This window comes from Talpa occidentalis, unplaced genomic scaffold (assembly GCF_014898055.3).
Source record: "Talpa occidentalis isolate TD23 unplaced genomic scaffold, MPIMG_talOcc4v2.1 talOcc4.11, whole genome shotgun sequence".
Taxonomy (NCBI): Eukaryota; Metazoa; Chordata; class Mammalia; order Eulipotyphla; family Talpidae; genus Talpa; species Talpa occidentalis.
Window position 1 is genome coordinate 28,930,959 of NW_023601104.1, and position 17,088 is coordinate 28,948,046.

The 17,088-nt window shown below is 42.2% G+C and overlaps 1 protein-coding gene across 2 annotated transcripts in view; it reads left to right on the plus strand.

Moving 5' to 3' along the window:
* USP3 (ubiquitin specific peptidase 3) overlaps window positions 1–17,088 on the plus strand; it is a 210,770-nt gene that overhangs the window by 22,775 nt on the left and 170,907 nt on the right. Inside the window, exon 2 of one of the 2 annotated variants that reach the window (XM_054687963.1) lies at window positions 5,193–5,304. The gene's annotated coding sequence lies outside the window, so the exon portion shown is untranslated. Of the gene's footprint in view, window positions 1–5,192; window positions 5,305–17,088 lie in introns of those variants that run through there. The other variant, XM_054687969.1, reaches the window with a different exon arrangement.

Consider the following 17,088-nt stretch of genomic DNA (forward strand, 5'->3'; position numbering starts at 1 on the left):
GTAGAAGAACTGGGGTGTAGGTTTAGGGGCTGAGAAGATTCATCAGAGACAGAGTGGGGGGCAGAGCAGGTGCATCCACTGAAATACACTGCTAAGGGGAGCAGCAGACACGACAGGCAAGGTCTGCTGCACCACGTGGATTAGCTCCCTGGCAGGGATCAAACTCAGGCCTTAGGGGTGATAACATTGGCTTAACCCCTAGGCTACCAGGGAGGCCCATTATCTTATTTTCTATTACATTTTCTGGTTGAATATTGCTGATGTAGAAGAATGCTACTGAATTTTGTAAGCTAATCTTGTTCCTGACATCCTTGCTGAAAGTTTTTCTATTCTGTGAGATTTTCTGTGTAAATAATCAGATCACATATAAATAATATTTTTGTCTCTTCCTTTCAAGTTCTTATACCTATTACTTCTCTTTCTTGTCTTGTCACTTTGGCCAATCTCACCAGTACTAAGTTGCATGGTAGCATTTCCTGTTCTTAGAGGAAATATGGATCTGTCTTTTTCCTATCCCCATGGATTAAGTCTCCCTAATGCAGGCACAATTTCCATCTCCTGCTGGTGCAGAACTGACAGTTCTGTTTTGTCTTATAGTGGAATTACAAGGCATGGAAATGTAAGGGAGAAAAAGAGCCCAAGATAATCTTCCCTCTTCCCCTATCAACTACAAACACATACACATACATATTCCCTGGGATTCAAGTATTTGTATCCTTCTAGAAGTTTCTCACAGTTGTTACACTAAATACTCAAATCCACCAACTGCCCCATCTCTGAGCCACTGCCAGGCCTGGGTTGAGGGGAACAACCAGTAGCCTAAAATTAGTTGCTATTTTGTCAGGATCCAGAAGTCAGAATGATATTTCCAAAGTAATTATGATCATAAAAATACTTTAATCATAGATTGTTGAAGTCCCTCATTGTAAATTCGTTAATAATAGTATTTAGAGGTCTTGATAAATGGACCTCACTACCTTTTACATTTACTATAACATACCCCACACTCAAACCACCCTGAGGGATCTCCTTTTCCTGGACATATATAATTAAGGCTTATCTGATCACCATATAGTTCCCTCTCCATGGAGTTCTCTTACCCTTTCTTCATATTGAGAAATTGTACTCATTCATGAAGGCTCAGAACAAAAGTCATCATCCTTATGAAGTCTTCTCGAGTTCATCCCATTGGTGTAAATCATTCCTCCCTCATGTTCTCCATATCACTTATCTGTCAGATTTGCCTTATAGGGTATTATTAGTTATCTGACTGTCCCATTAGATATAACCTCCAGAAGGCAAGTACTGTGTTTTATTCATGTATCTGCCACAGTTCTTCACACTTAGTAGATGTTCAGTAGATGTTTATTCACCAAATTAAATTATAGGGATCTCCAACTATAGGAAAAAGAAGTTGCTAGTAGGGATGAAGTAATGCTTTTGCCAAATCTTGGCTCCAGTAGGAACAGAAGTAGTGTTATTTTTAGTAATACTCAGTAACACACAAATAGAAAAGAGAACAGACACAGTAAACTCCTAATCATTCTCTTTATTATCTGTCAAATCCTTCAAGTGCTAGAAACAGCTATTCAACCTGTGCAGTGCTGAGTAACTATTATGAACAAAATGTACCTGCAAAGTCTACACCCAATTGTGGGAGTTAGCATGTGGCCAGATATTCCTGGGTCTCTGCTCCTGAAGGTTATCCCTACTTATATCATATAATAAGTGTCCCTATACATAGCCCTTCACATGTGCCTAAATGTTATGAGACAAATGGAAATTTATTTTGAAAAAAAATTGCCTTTTTAGATAGGTGTTTCACCAAAATGGAATAGATTAGTCATGCTGCTGAAGATACATGAAAATGTAATTGAAAAACTGAAGTAAAATTAATGTTTATATTGTCCCTTTTTCTTAAATGACAGACAGCAGTTTCTTTCGTGTGTTTATTCTTTTTGCATCCCTTTGTCATAGGTAAAGAAGTTACTGTTAACAATTTGTAAAAGCTGAGATAAGCAGAAATTAGTTTTCTTCAGGAGATTGCTGCAGCTATGGTCCTTAATTTGTTCAGACCTCCCTGTATCCATATTCTGGGGTAAGACCTCTCACACTGACTCTAGGCTTGGCCATGTCATTTGTTGTGGTCAATGAGACAAGAGCAAATGTCACACAAGCAGAAATGTGGAAGTACTTACATATTAGAGCTTGTCCTCTCTTATTGTTCTTTGGCACTTTGAGACCACCATGGTGAGACCACCATGTGAAGTCTGGGTTAGCCTGCTGGAGGACGAGAGATCACATGTAATAGAAACATGTCACCCCATCTGAGTCCCTGTCAATCTGCGGTGTGTGAGGAGGCCAGCCAACCCCATCTGAACACTTACACACCTCAGAGCTTGCCATCACCAACCTAGGTCAGAAGAACAAGCCAAATGACTCAGTGAATCTTGAAAAATAATGAATATGTAAGCTACAAAACTTCAGGGTGATTTGTTATATAGCAAAACCCAACTGACATTCCTCAGGAAAGCCCACTCAGGCTAGAATCTAGATGTCCTGGCCCCAGGTTCCTGTTCACTTGGTGCTACTCCTCTGCCTCAAAGGTATGCAAAACATAAGGATATCATTTTGGATCTTTAGTGTGATCCAGGCCTCTTCTTGAATTTAAGGACAAAGGCCATGCCTTGATTTATCCAGCTGGCCTAATATATTGCTTTATTCATAAAATACATTCAGTGAAGATTTTAATTTTCTTTCAATGGTACAAAAATTTAGTTATTTTTATGAGGTTGAAATGGAAATCTTCATATGTTATGTATAACTCTCAAAATTAATAGAGGGTGCAGAAATTTCTAGTTACGAAGAAGATCTTAGACTTTTTAATAATCTTTCTTAAGAGAGAAAAGAGAGGGAAAAAATAGCAGAGACCATGTCTCACTCATAGTTTTGTCCCCAAGTCCCAGACCAGAGTCTAGCAGAGTCACTAGCTGAACAACTTCAGGGATCACCATTCGCCTTGAAGTTTAAGTGGGTAGGACCCCCCAGAGTTGTGCAGTTCATAACTTATGCTGCTGTACATGAGGCCCCTGGCTGACACATGGTAAATATTGAATGAATGAATGAATGAATGAATGAGCAAATCAGTGAGCTACATGTGTGCATCCACATCATGTGTGTGGCATTTATCAGATTTAACTAGAAAGAAAAACAAACTTGAATGAGTATCCCTGTTGAGTGGGCTCCCAGAGCACAAACAACTTACTTTTGGTGTCACACAGTGCGAAAATATAGCCAAATAAATTTTTTAGATCAAATGTAAACTCAAAGAAAAAACTTCTACCAAAATTTTTAGGTTAATGTATATATAAATGCATTTTGGCTAATGGTGACACCTAGTGGTGCATCAAGTGTGGGTTTTCCTTGGAGTCAACTATTTTGTTTTGCTCCTCACAGTGGAGGAGTCCTTGGTTTCATGGACCCCCTGCTCCCTTCACAGAGTATGTAGTTAAGGCTCGAGGGTTTCCCAAGGTCAGCGGGTGAGGTATTACTCTGAAAGTTAGCTGTCTAGGGGCTGGTCCAGAACTGCTGTCGCTGACATCTCAGAATAAATACCACAAGTGGTGGGGAGGTCCCTGGCAGTGGTCAAGGTCACTCAATGTCCCTTAAGACAATTGTCCTCAGCTGTCTGTGCCCTTCCACTTGTGTCTTACTCTTTTCCCACCTCCTCCTGTCACTGCTTCTATTTATCCATTTCTTTTCTTTTCTTCCCTTTTCCTTCTACTTTGGCACAACCCAACAGCTTTTCTTTCAGCTCACTCTTCCTTTCTCCTGCCCTTCCTTTTTTCCTCTTCTGCTTTTGCTTTTCCCTCATATGTCCTCTCCCCTTTTCATCCTCTTCTTTCTACACCCATTGATGCCTCCCAACCACACTGCAAAGCCCAGAACTTCACTGTCCAGGTGAGCCTAGCTCCACTCGATGACTATGACCAAGTGAAACTTAGAAAGTAACCCCACAGTTGCATTAGTCACATTTCACATTTCAAGTGCCCAATAGCGCAGGTGACTACTATACTGGAGAGTGCAGAACACGATCATTTCCATCATTGCAGAAGATTCTATGGGAAAGGACAGGTTGTAGCTCAGTTTACCTACTCTCCTCTCTCTCCTCTCTTTTCCTTCTCAACACCACTAAGTGGTAGTTCTTGAGACAGTCTCCTTTCTGCTCTCCGCCCTCTCTTCATGTTCACTCCAGTTTATTTGGTGGCTTTCTCTTTTCTATATATTATTATATAAACTCGTTAAGATGACCTTGCCAAGTGAACACCAAAATATATAATCATATTGGACAGTTTATTTGGGACAGTCAATGATTCACAGCATCTTGTTTGCCATGCATTGGAACACATCAAAATATTTTTAAACTCAACACATCAACACATCATTTAAAACAATTATACCCCAGGCCTTTTCTGTTCCTTTTTAATCCACAGGTCTCTACCTTTCTACCTTGTCCTCAGTGAAAGTAGCTTTAAAATTGAATGGTACATGTGTTTTCTTTAGTGCTTAAAAAATAATTTTATGCATAGAGTAGCTTTGAAATAATGCACAGGAAACTGTTTATAGATTGGTTTGAGGTTGGGATGGAATGGACATTTATTTTTCATTGAATACCTTAGTATTTGAATTTTTACTAGATTTTAATGTGTGTAGAAATGTTTTAATTAAACTGAATTCTAAATTACTTTTAAGTTTAACATATCTAGAAATAATGTCACAACCCTGAGAAGATCAACCCAAAGACATTTCCAGAAAATGAGCTCTCAGAGAGGTTATTTCTAAGTGATTCTGCAAAGTTTGAGTGGCAGTGTGCCTCTTTAAAGAGAGGGGGATTGAGCACTGCAATAATCTTAAATTTATGTGCAGAGACAATTATCCAAGAAACAGAATGGCCTGACAAGCTGTCCTCCTGGCTGTTAATAGAGACTTGCTTTTTAACAAGAGCCCTCTTTTTCCTTTCAGCCTAAATTAAAGAACATTGACTGGGAGTCTGGCCCTTTGGTGCCCACCTCAAAGGGGTGGAAAATGCCAAATCCAGTTGGAATCTCCCTTCCACGGAAACACTCACCCACTTCTCTGCAAATAGGCTTGATGAGCAAAATGAAAGTTACCATTTCTCTTCCTTTTCACAGTTCTCCTCAGCTAGTTATGGCTGCTTGTCCTTCTTGGTGCCACTGGAGCTTCAAGGAAGAAGAGGATGGAACTTGAGACCTTACCTAACTTCAAAGCTGGTTTCAACTCAAGGTACTTTGAACCTTAGATTTATGTAACATTTACAGAAGAGTCTCATATTTCTTTAAAATAAAGATTTGGGGACCAGGATAGAACTATCAAGCCTGCAATATTTATGACGGCTATACTGCCAATTTGAGAGAAGGGGAAACTGAGGCAGGGTACAATTAATTTGGTATGAACTGGGAGCCATACTCACCACTCTTTACTTCCAATAAGGCCACATGGCACCAAAACCATATAATCATATGCCTGGACCAAACTGTGGCATCTCTGTGTGGATTCATCTAAATAAAGCACTGCCTGGACCATGCCACCCAGGGGAGTTGCTTTGGTTTGTGGTTCTTGCTGACTGTGGACTTCTATGGTGCCAGCCTGGCCTTGGGCGGGATCACGGTTCTCCTCAAAGAACAAAGGTTGACGTTTATGCTCTGTTGGGATATGCAGGAGTCAGTTTTGAATGCAAGGCTCTCTGGTACTCTGTGTTGAACAAGCAGCAGCCCATTCTTTCGGCAGAGGGCCAGTCACTGTTCCTACTCCATAGTAGACTGGCCATGAGAGAGGGAAAGCTCAGGAACATCAGTGCTACAAGGGCCCTTAAAATGCTTCTAGTTTACCTCCCAATGTAAAGAGAGGGAAACTGAGACCCAAAAGTTCAAAGGTCAAAGGAGAAGATTATACGAGGGGATCATGGTGCTGGAGCCACCTATCAGGTTTCCAAAGCCACTTGGTGCTGCTTCCCCTCCTCTGTCCCAGCAGGCTGCAGGCTTCTGTACAAAGTTTTCCCTTAGTCTTATGGACAGATACAAGTACCTTCTTCTTTTTTTTTTTTTAAAGATTCATCTATTTATGCATAAAAGAACTGGGGCACAGGCCAGAGGTGTGGGCGGGGAAAAGGATTCACCAGAGATACATTGGGGAACAGAACAGGCAGACTGACTGAAATACACTGACTGAAATACTCTGGTGAATCCTCTCAGGGGAGCAGCAGGCAAGTCAGGGGAGGTCTGTTACACCATGTGGGCAGCCCCCTGGCCAAGGATCCAACCCGTGCTGCAGCGGCTGTGGACAGCCTCGTAGGTTCTGTCCTAACCCCGAGTACCTTCTTGATGTTCATTCCTTAATGTAAAGGCTGGCACACACCAGAGATTTCCTCAGTTTGTGTTTTCAGGTCAGACTTTAAAGGTATGTCTGTGCTGTCTAATACATTATCTACTAGCTACACATGGCTACTGAGCTCTTGAATCGTAGATAGTACAACTGAACATGTGCTCTAACTATAAAAAACACCTCACATTTTGAGGACTTGATATGAAAAATACAGTTTTATTACTAGTTTTATATTGATTACATGTTGAAATGATTTTTTAGATGCATTGAGCTTATAAGATGTAGCATTAAATTTAATTAACCTGTTTCCTTTTCCTTTTTAAAAGGTGACTACTATAACATTTAAAATGACATGCATGGTTCATATTACATTACTATTAGATAACGTTGAGCTATACGTATAGATCCTGCCTTCCATGTTACAATTAAGACACTCATATTAAGTGTAATCACCTCATATACATACATTTAACATAATTGCACTGGATGGAAGCGGGGAGGTGGGGAGACAAGCAGGGCAAGTGACTTTATTTGTACCCCGAGTGAACTTGAAACAGGATACAACTATTCCATTGTCCCCTTGGGTGATCCCAGTTCCTGTGTTTGACTCTCATAGAATAAGCATCTTACTTTTCTAGAGAAAAACATCCAGTGTTTTTTCCACCAGAACCAACATGGATAAAACTTAAAAACCTAACACTGAACAAAGAAGAAAAGTTGTAGATATATACAGATGATTCACGTTACACAAAATTGTGAAAGTGTGACACTACATATTAAATATAGACATTCATGGGAATAACAAACAGCAGTTAGGGACAGTGATACCCTCTGGGGAAGGAGGCAAATGTGACTGGGCATGGGCTTTCATTGTATCTATAATATTCTCTCTTTAATAGGTGGTGGCATGCAGTTGTTTGATATCTATCATTTGTATAGACTGGAAATATTTAGTAATAAAAATGCTTTAAGATGCATATTTTTCACAGATTGGCTGCGTACTAGAAGAGGCAGTGTATACTTTTGTGTGTGTACATTTATTTTCCTAATATTGCTGCTGCAAATTCCTAGACTTTCCACTATTAATCACCTTAAAAATCCCATTTCTAATATAGGGAACATCCAAAGTAATTGCCTTTAAAATTTAAGCAACTACTTTTACATTAAAACACACATATAAAGGGCCTCCCTAGTGGTGCAAGGATTTAAGACACAACCTACAAAGCTATCCGCAGCCACTGCAGCACTAGTTCGAGCCCTGGCCAGAGAGCTACCCACATGGCACAGCAGACCTCTCCTGAATCACTGCTGCTCCCTTCAGCAGTGTATTTCAGTCACTCTGCCTGTTCTGTCCCTCATTCTGTCTCTGGTAAATCCTCTCACCCCCACACCTCTGGCCTGTACCCCAGTTCTTGTATTCATAAATAAATAACTCTTTAAAAATAGATTAATTAAATTAAAACACATATATGGGGTACACACATTGCTTCACTTATCTATTGTTACATATTAGTGGCCTAAAAGAAATTTGTTTATTGTTTCTCACAATATTGTGGCTGAGCTGGGCAGTGGTTCTTCTGGCCTCACCTGGGCTCATGTTGCAGCTTTTCTCAGCTGGAACTCAGCAGAGCTGAATGGTCCAAAATGGCCTCACTCATGTTTGGTGGTTGTTTCTGGGCTATCTGGTCTCTCCTGCAGGCAGCCTCTCATCTCCAGTGGGGTAGACTGGCTTCCTTATAATGATAGTCTTGGGACAGTGTTCTAAGAGACAAACGCAGAAACTGCAAGTCCCCTTGAGGTCTAGGCCCCTGAAGTCACAGGATGCCAGTTCAGCCACCTGTTTTTGGTCAAAGCAAGTCATAAGGCCAGCCCAGATTCAAAGGTTAGGAGGTAGCTGCAACAAATCTGTGTCTGGAATTTATCCACCACAGACATATTAAAATATGCATTTAATATTTTGAAATAGACCAACTTTCTGCCTGCTTGCATCTATGTAAATGTCTTCTCCCTTTCTTCTAATCAACTTAGATCTTTGGATATAAAAAATATATACATTGAATATATATATATTGAATATATATTTATATTATATTATGCATATTATATAATATATATGTGAGACACAGAAAACTGTCCCCATTTCTAAACTTCCCTTAGTTGTTTATAAGGAAAACATGTATTCTTCTAAGTGCAAAAAGTTTCCAGTCTACTTAAATCTAGATAATCTTTTTTAAATGAAAACATAAGAGAGAAAAAAATCAACTCTCTTTTAGAGGGAGTGATGAGTCCCCAGCAGGGCGCATCTGCTACCACTTAATGTTTAACTGTGTGAGCCCCAGACCATGTGAACGGGTAGGAATTTGTAGTTTGGGACTTAATAAGCACGATCTATGTTCTCAACTAATTTATGGTTGATGAGGAATGTTGTATTTCTGGAAGACAATGTGAAGAGCATAGGATAAAGCTGAGGGTATCTAAGTGAGGGAAAGGGCGGCATGTGGAGGGGCTCTGCCTGTGCCTCTGTGTGGCTGGGTATTCATGACATGTTATTGTTACTCCCATGAAGAGAGCCTAAAAGAAAAGTGTCCATTTTGCGTCACCAACAGAAGGTGTGGAAGGGAAAAGGGAGGGGAGCACAGCTAGAGTAGGAGAAGATTAAATGTAATAAAAAGTACAATTTGTGAAAAGTAATTACTTCCCCCCCAAAAAAAATTAGTGTAATTTCGGAAGAATTTGTTCTAGAGCAACTGCCGTTTTAATCCCCAAAACTTAACCTCAATATCTGAGGGAAAAAAGCATGCCTTAGAGATTATTTCTACATTCAGGCATCAGGAAGTCACTGATAAAAGAGAGTATACAATTTTCTTAAGGAAAAAATTTATGACACAGGTGATTCAAAGAGCCGGGTATAAAATCATAGGCCAGGGAATTGGGCTGAAAACAATAGAAAAAGCATAAGCCAGGTAAAACCAGGCTGAGTTGAAGCCTGCATGAAAGAGCTTTCTGTACTTGTAAGATCATGGGAAGTGCTAAATGGCCTTCAGAAAATGAGAAAAAGGAAAAGGAAGCTTCACCATCCTGGACCAATAGCCCAAAGGGGACTGTTTATAGTGAATGGCAAGGCATGCTGGGTAGGGATGGTTAAGAGACTGTCACTGCTTTGGGATCCCAACCATGGCTCACTAATCATTGACCTTGGGTGAGTGATATAATATCTCTGAACTTACAGTTTTTGTCTGTAAAATGGGAGCCTGAGGGGATGTGCACACTGTGCCTGGAGCACAGGGAAAATGGCTGGCTATTTAAAAATAATTCAGTGATGAATTCCCTTCATTCTCTTTGGAGGCATAAGCTCCTGCCATTTTATCAAATTGCCTATCTCCTAGCCCACCGTGACATTGAAGGTCATACAAGGTAGACTGTGACTTAGGCACAGCAGCTTCTGGGCTCTCAGTGGGAGTGGTGAATAGTTTTCCTTCTGGTCAGGATAAATGGACCCCAAGTGGCAAATTTTTAAACATCATAGTTTCAATTTTTAAACATCAATTTGCCTTAAGAGACAAAGGTAAATCCTTCTCAAGAGCCAAGGAACTCAGTAGATTTCCAAGGATTGACTGCAATGCTGCATTTGTGTTTCACTCCAGATGTAAAACGCTGACTTTGTAAATGTGGGTTTTCCTTTAAAAATAATACTGACATCCATTCATGTGAGTGCTGTTTGGCAAGAGACAGGAAAGTAGAGAGTTATTTTTAGTGTAATGTGACTCTTAGCAGTGATTGAATTCACTTAATAATCATAGAACCAGATAGGAACAAGGTGAGGCAGGGGTTTTGAATGAAGTCTTCCACAGGAGACTTTTGATATATTAATGACATTCTTATAAAAATAATGCCCTTATAAGTAGATATTTGCTTTTCTCTGTGTTCCCTTACACATCTTATTTGGACATTTGTGCAATTTTATAGTATAGTGACAATGCAATTTTGTTATAAGCATTTCCTTTTGTTAAAGGTTTTCTACCATAGTTTCCATCCGTTGGGGAATGTAATTTCCTTTATAGTCCCCTATTATGGGACAGTTGGACTATTTCCAGTATTTTTACAGAAAAAAAATATGATGTAAGAAGCATCTTTATTAAAGCAGCTTTTTCTGCTTTAGTAACATTCTCTTTAGCTGAACTGCAAAGTAGGATTAATGGGGGCCAAAGAGCATGAATATTTCTATCTCCCTTGAACTATGTGACTCCAGGGGTCTCCATGGTAGCCTAGGGGTTAAGATTCAGTGCTACCACCACCACTACCGGAGTTCTATCCTGGCCAGGGAGCTAACCCACATACAGCACAGCAGACCTCTCCTGTCTTACCTGCTGCTCCCCTCAGCAGTGTGTTTCAGCAGATGTGCCTGTTCTGCTCCCCAGTCTGTCTTTGGTGAATCCTCTTACCCCCCACACCTCTGGTCTACACCCCAGTTCTTTTACAAAATAAATAAATAAATAAATATTAAAAAGGAAATATGTTGAGCCTCCCTGATGGCGCAGCAGGTTGAGCACAGCTCTGTGAAGCTGTCCACAGCCTCTGCACCACGGGTTCAATTCCCGGCTGGTCAGGGAGATACCCACATGGCAGGGCAGACCTCTCCTGGCTCACCTGCTACACCCTTCAGCAGTGTTTTTGGTCGCTCTGCTCCCCGCTCTATCTCTGTTGAATTCTCTCACCCTCCCGCGCTTTTGGCCTGTACCCCAATTCTTGTATAAATAAATAAATCTTTAAAAAAAAAAAAAAGAAAAGAAATATTTTGCTCCATTGTTCACCCCTAAAAGGTTGGACCTTTTACAGCGTCACCAGTAACAGATGTTCCTCTTTCACCAAACAATGTCAGCATTGGTTAGTTTTTGGGTTTTGGTTTTAATTTGCTGGTTTCATAGATATGTGTGACTCCTCTTTGTTGTTTTGTTTCAAATTTCTCTGCTAGCTATGTCTCTGCTAGCTCTAGCCTTCTAGGTTGTGCCTCTTACCTTATTTGCTGTTCTGCTCAGATGGAAAGAGATCTGGTGAACATGCAAATGGCCTAGTCTGGCATAGAGGTAGGAGAGTTGTGCCATGTGGAGAAATACAGACTTTGGTTACTGAGGTGTCGGAAATGAGAAAGAATGGTGGTAGTGAGCTAGCAAGAAAAGTGAGGCCAGCCAACAGGCATATGAAAAAATGTTGAACATCCCTTATAATCAGGGAAATACAAATTAAAACCACATTGAGATACCACCTTACACCAGTGAGAATGGCACATATCAAAAAAACAAGCAACACAAATGTTGGTGAGGATGTGGTGAAAAGGAACTCTCCTGCATTGCTGATGGGAGTGCAGACTAGTCCAACCACTATGGAAAGCTGTCTGGAGGTTCCTCACTCTACTACAAATGGAGCTACCGTACAACCCGGCAACTCCACTACTAGGGATCTACTGAAAGGACACAGAAGCATTGATTCAAAAGAACACCTGTACCCCTATGTTTACCTCAGCACTCTTTATAATAGGTAAAACCTGGAAACAACCCAAATGCCCAAAAACAGATGACTGGATAAAGAAGACGTGGTATATATACACAATGGAATATTATTCCGCAATCAAAAAAGATAAACTCATGCCATTTGCAGCAACATGGATGGAGCTAGAAGGAATTATGCTCAGTGAAATAAGCCAGAAGGAAAAAGAAAAATATCGGATGGTTTCACTTACAGCAGGAATATAGGGGAACCAAATAAGACATCAGTGTAAAAAAAAATAATAACAGTACAGAACACAACAAAGCAAAAACAGACAGTTATAAACCAGAGACATCCTGCAGGGGAGGAGGAGGGAGAGGGATCAGAGGGAGGGAGGGAGGAGCACAGGGGACTGAAGTGATGGTGCACGGGTGCACTGGGGAAGGAAACTCTATGGGGACTACATCTGAAGGGGTGGAGGGAAGCAAAGATTGTTTAAAAATGAACAATGATGTAAAAAAAATTTTTAAATACATTAAAAAAAAGAAAAAGAAAAGTGAGGCCAGCAAGTGCGAAAGTTTACTTTGCATCCTTTAGGGGTTTTAGTTTAATTCATACAAGATGCCTCATAGGAGTGAACCATTGGAATGACCTCTCTTAACTCTGATGAAATTCCTGCCCTTTCTTGCTTGTTTTCCACCCTTGGTCATCTGATTCTCAGGGCTCCTGCCCACCTGCCTCACCTCTTCCATCTTCTGTTTCACACACCTGGAGCCCCTCGGCCCTCCTCTCCAGAGGTGCCATCTCTCAGCTCACAGCCTGACTTGGTTTACTTCTGATTTGGGCTCCATCCACGTGGCCCAGCCTAGGGCCCAACATCACTCCTGGGCATTGGATCCCCCCCACCCTGGTCCTGCCATGGCTCCCTCAGGGATATGTTCTCTGCCTTCTAAGAGGTTTAAAAATCATCAGGTCAGGGGCCTCCCTGGTGGCACAGCAGTTAAGCGCTGGGTTGCGAAGCTGCCCACAGCCTCTGCAGTGCCGGTTCGCTCCCCGGCTGGCTCCCCGGCTGGCTCCCCGACTGCTCCCCGGCCACCGGAGGAGGGTCCCACATGGCACGCAGACCTCTCCTGCCGCCCACTGCTCCCCTCAGCAGTGTACTTCGGTCCTTCTGCCTGCTCTGCTCCCTGCTCTGGCTCTGGTGAATTCTCTCACCCTTCTGCGCTTCTGACTGTACCCAGTGCTTGTATAAATAAATAAATAAATCTTAAAAAAAAAAAAAAAAACCACCAGGTCAGGGGAGAAGGTGTCCACACCTTCTGCCTCCACCAGAGAAAATCAGGGCTGCCTCACTCAGAACGACCAATGAGGAGTGTGCTCACCTTTGAGAAAACATGTAGGCCTTGGTTCCAGAGAGCTGCTAAGCCCAGGGTGGGTGTTTTGGACCCACAGAGTTGGTAGACTGGCCTTGCAGAGAGTCATTTTTCTTCCTGTCCCCAGAAAGAAAAAAGAAAGCCTGTCCTCAGTCAGAGCCCCCTGTGCTGCTAAAAGGGGCAAAAGCTGACAAGTAGCACTGAGAACTTTCCCAGTCTTGTAACCAGAAGGAAGCCTCCAGAAGATATGCAAGAAGCCTGGGATCAGGAGACCCTAACTACAGGGGTGAGCCCTGCCAGGCTGTGCTGTGCCTCTGGGAACCTGGAGGTGAGGCATGACAGTGGTCACGCAGATTTGTGGAATCTGTGACAGTGTTCGCAAGTATGAAAATCCCAGTGTGCAGTAAGGTGCCCAAGGGTTCACTTTGGACTTGCCACAAGGAGACTTTTGGTAGAAAGCCCTTGTTTCCACCACTTCCAGTCTCATGCCTTTGGGAAATTTCTTAATCCCACAAGGCCTTGGTTTCCTTTTGTGTCAAATGGGAGTAATAAAGTCAATGCAGGGTGTCGTAGGGTTAAATGAGATGATATAGAGAGAACACTTAGTGCCTGACAGTACTCCGTAAGTGGTATTGCAACAATTTGGGTTGTTTGGCAGGCTGCCTGCCTCTGCTCCATTCCTGAGTGCACTTGCCTGAACATTTGTGATGAGGCTGCTTTAAATCATCAGCTATACCACACACCCAGGACCTGTCCTCCCATCAGATCGGAGACCAGAGCTCCCTTTCAGACTTCTGTAGGTCTAAAAGTGGGTCTTCTGATCCCCACCCACACCTCTACCAGTTTGGAGGACCAAACTTGTCCTCCACGGCAGGCAGGGGAAAGACCAAACCCTACATCACCAGCACAACAACCTCCCCATTAGCTGGCCTTGTTGGGAGTGGCTGCACCCAGGGAAGGAGGTAAGTGTTCCTGAAGGCATCATGGCTTCCACACTGGCTAGGGGTCCTGCAGAGTGTGGCACAGTCCAGCCACAGAAGCACTGATGGGTTACTTCTGAACACAAGTGCTCTTGCCTAACCCCCAGAACTGGTGTCATGCTCTTCAAAAGTTCTCCAAATGGGAAATGGGCAGTGCTGAGGTTCTGTCCCTGGGGCTGCGTGTGGACAAGCACTGCTCTGTCTCCAGAGGAGGAGGGTGTGAAATCACGTCAGTGGCCCCATGGAAACAACAAAGCACTAGGCCAGTGCAAGGGCATGAGCCACATCCCATACATCACCTTTGAAGATGATCTACAGGTGGTGTTTTCATATTTAAGAGGATTACATGGCCCATTTCATATGGTTTTTCAACCCTTCCTTTCTTTTAAGAAAAGATGGATTAAATAACATCCTCATCAAATTGGATAGATGCCCTCCCACCCCCCATCCCAGTCTGATGTGGGCTGTGATGACATCACTCAGATTCTGAGCTTGTCCCACAATTACTTGGAGTACACCCCTAAGGGAATTCTGGCAGCTCTGAAAGTGGAAAACAATTGCTTTTGATCCTGGACTACAGTTTGCTCTCATATTATGGGAGAGCAATTATTTACTTGTCTTAACTTGACATTTAAAAACATCTTAGTATCTGTTTTTATTAACTATATCCCACCATACAGTGCAAGACAAATGAAGGAAAAGGTAAAACTTTGAGCATTATCTTAGGACCAGCTGGGCGAAAACAGAAAGAGAGCTATCGTATTAGCATGTATTGTTTCCTTCCACTAGTACAGCCCACAATCTCTTGTTATTCTTAAATAACTTAGGGATTATCATCATTTTTCAGACAAATAAATCTCAGTTATTGGAATAATCAATATTTTATCTGATTTTTAGATGAAAAATAAATAAAGCTTTATGTCCAGGTTTGACAATGAAATGACTGGGGGGCTCTTCTCTCCCCACCAAAACAGGTGTTCTATTAAGTATGTTGGTATCATGATTTTTGTATTTTCTGTGGATATTCCCCAACTAAACTGCCTTAAACAGGACCACAGCTAATATTGCAGGGGTCAAGGAATGAACTTAAATGTGGGCTCCCTGGCCCACAGCTCATGCTTCTTCTCTATGTACCCTCATCTGTTCCTCATTTGCAAAACTATTCCATCAAAGCTTCATTTGCATGATCCCACCAAAGCACCTCTTTAGTCACTTCTTGGGTCCCAGGCATGTACCTCAGATACGCTGTTCAGCTTTGGGAGGATGGGTCTGAGGAAGAGTTCTTCAGTGGCCCTAGGGCTTGAAGTCATTTCAGCAGAAAATTCTAGGTCACCCAGAGCCTGATCTAGAAGATGCTCCTTGTCCTTGATTCCCCTTGACTCTGTGTTCTCACTCAGTGGGGAAAGGTCCAGCCAGAAGAAGACCTGAGCAGATGGTCCTGTAAAGCAGAAGGTATAAGACAGAGACCTCGACTAAGGGTGGCACTGCCTCTGTATTTAGCTCTGCTGCCAATGCCAGCCCATGTAAGTTGGGAAGTCAAGGGGAGAAGCTTTGGTTGTCTTAGACTCAAAGGACCAATAAGTTACCATCCCCTTGACCCAGGGAGAGAAACTAAAGGGGAACTCAGAGGAACAGGATGCCCTTTCCACCTGCAAAATCCTCCTCTACTGATAAAACTTTGCTCTGTTTTTTAAAATTACTTTTAAATCTAAAATTCCCTGATTCTTGCTTGACATTAACAAGGCAAGATTGCGTTGGGAAACCTCAAAGCAACTGGAAACAATTTTACAGACTGACATGTCAGTTATAAGAAAGGCTCCCCCAGTTCCAGAGTTGGGAAGAGGGACAAATGGCATTCAGGAGAGAAGTCCCTGTTTTCAGCCCCTGCCTGTAAGGATGACGCCTCGTCCCGGGGAAAGGCAGAACTGTAATTGCTGTGTGTCAGCTCTGGATCTGAAATATCTAAGACTTGAATGTACAAATTAGAGCTTGGATTTATAAGGACCAGCATCTCCAAAGGAAAATAAGCCCTTATGCTTCCAGGAGGACCAATGCACAAATATGACAGGAAGCTGAAGTTTTCTAAAAGGAGTTTGATACTAAATACGCAGTTTCTAAGTCTGTGTGCGTCCAAGATAAATGAGAGAAAAGTATTTCATTCAGGGCTTATCAATTTTTCTACTGAACAGTGTTCTCACAGAACTCAGTGGCACAAAGCTGCTTGGAGCAAATGCAATATTTCTTCCAAGCTTTGCATTGCATTTTTGTTTTCAAGATGTACACAAGAATGTGCATTCACTACTATCAAAATTACATTTGTTTTATAGAAAGCTCTGACTGGTTATGTTTTTGGGGCAGCAGATGTGAGGCTATTTCTGAAGGGAGGTCTAAGGCAGTTAAGTGATCCAAATCCATGTATTTCTCACCAGATATTGGAAGGAATTAATCATCTGAAAGGCTAACTTCAGCCAACACGTAGGAATAGTGACAGATGTGATTCTCTTGTTGCCTCAAGTCTCAGGCAGGTCTAGCACACCTTCTGGCCTTGTCTGAGTAGAACCTTGCAATAAAGAGAGGCTCAAGCCACCCTTGTGGGAAAGTGGACCAGGGGAGCATCTTGAAGAAGTGCCAAGGTGACCAGCAGTGACCAATAGAGAGACAGCAGGCCATCACCCGGCAAGCAAGCAAAACATCTCCTAGACCCCGAGAAGTACTGGAGAGGGAGACAGAGCTTCTGGAGCCAGGTCAGATGCGAGTTCGGAGTGCTTCAAGGTTGCTATGAGCTTAAATGCACCTTTATGCAACCTACAAATGTGCTGAGCAATGACTTAGGAAAAGATTGATTTCTG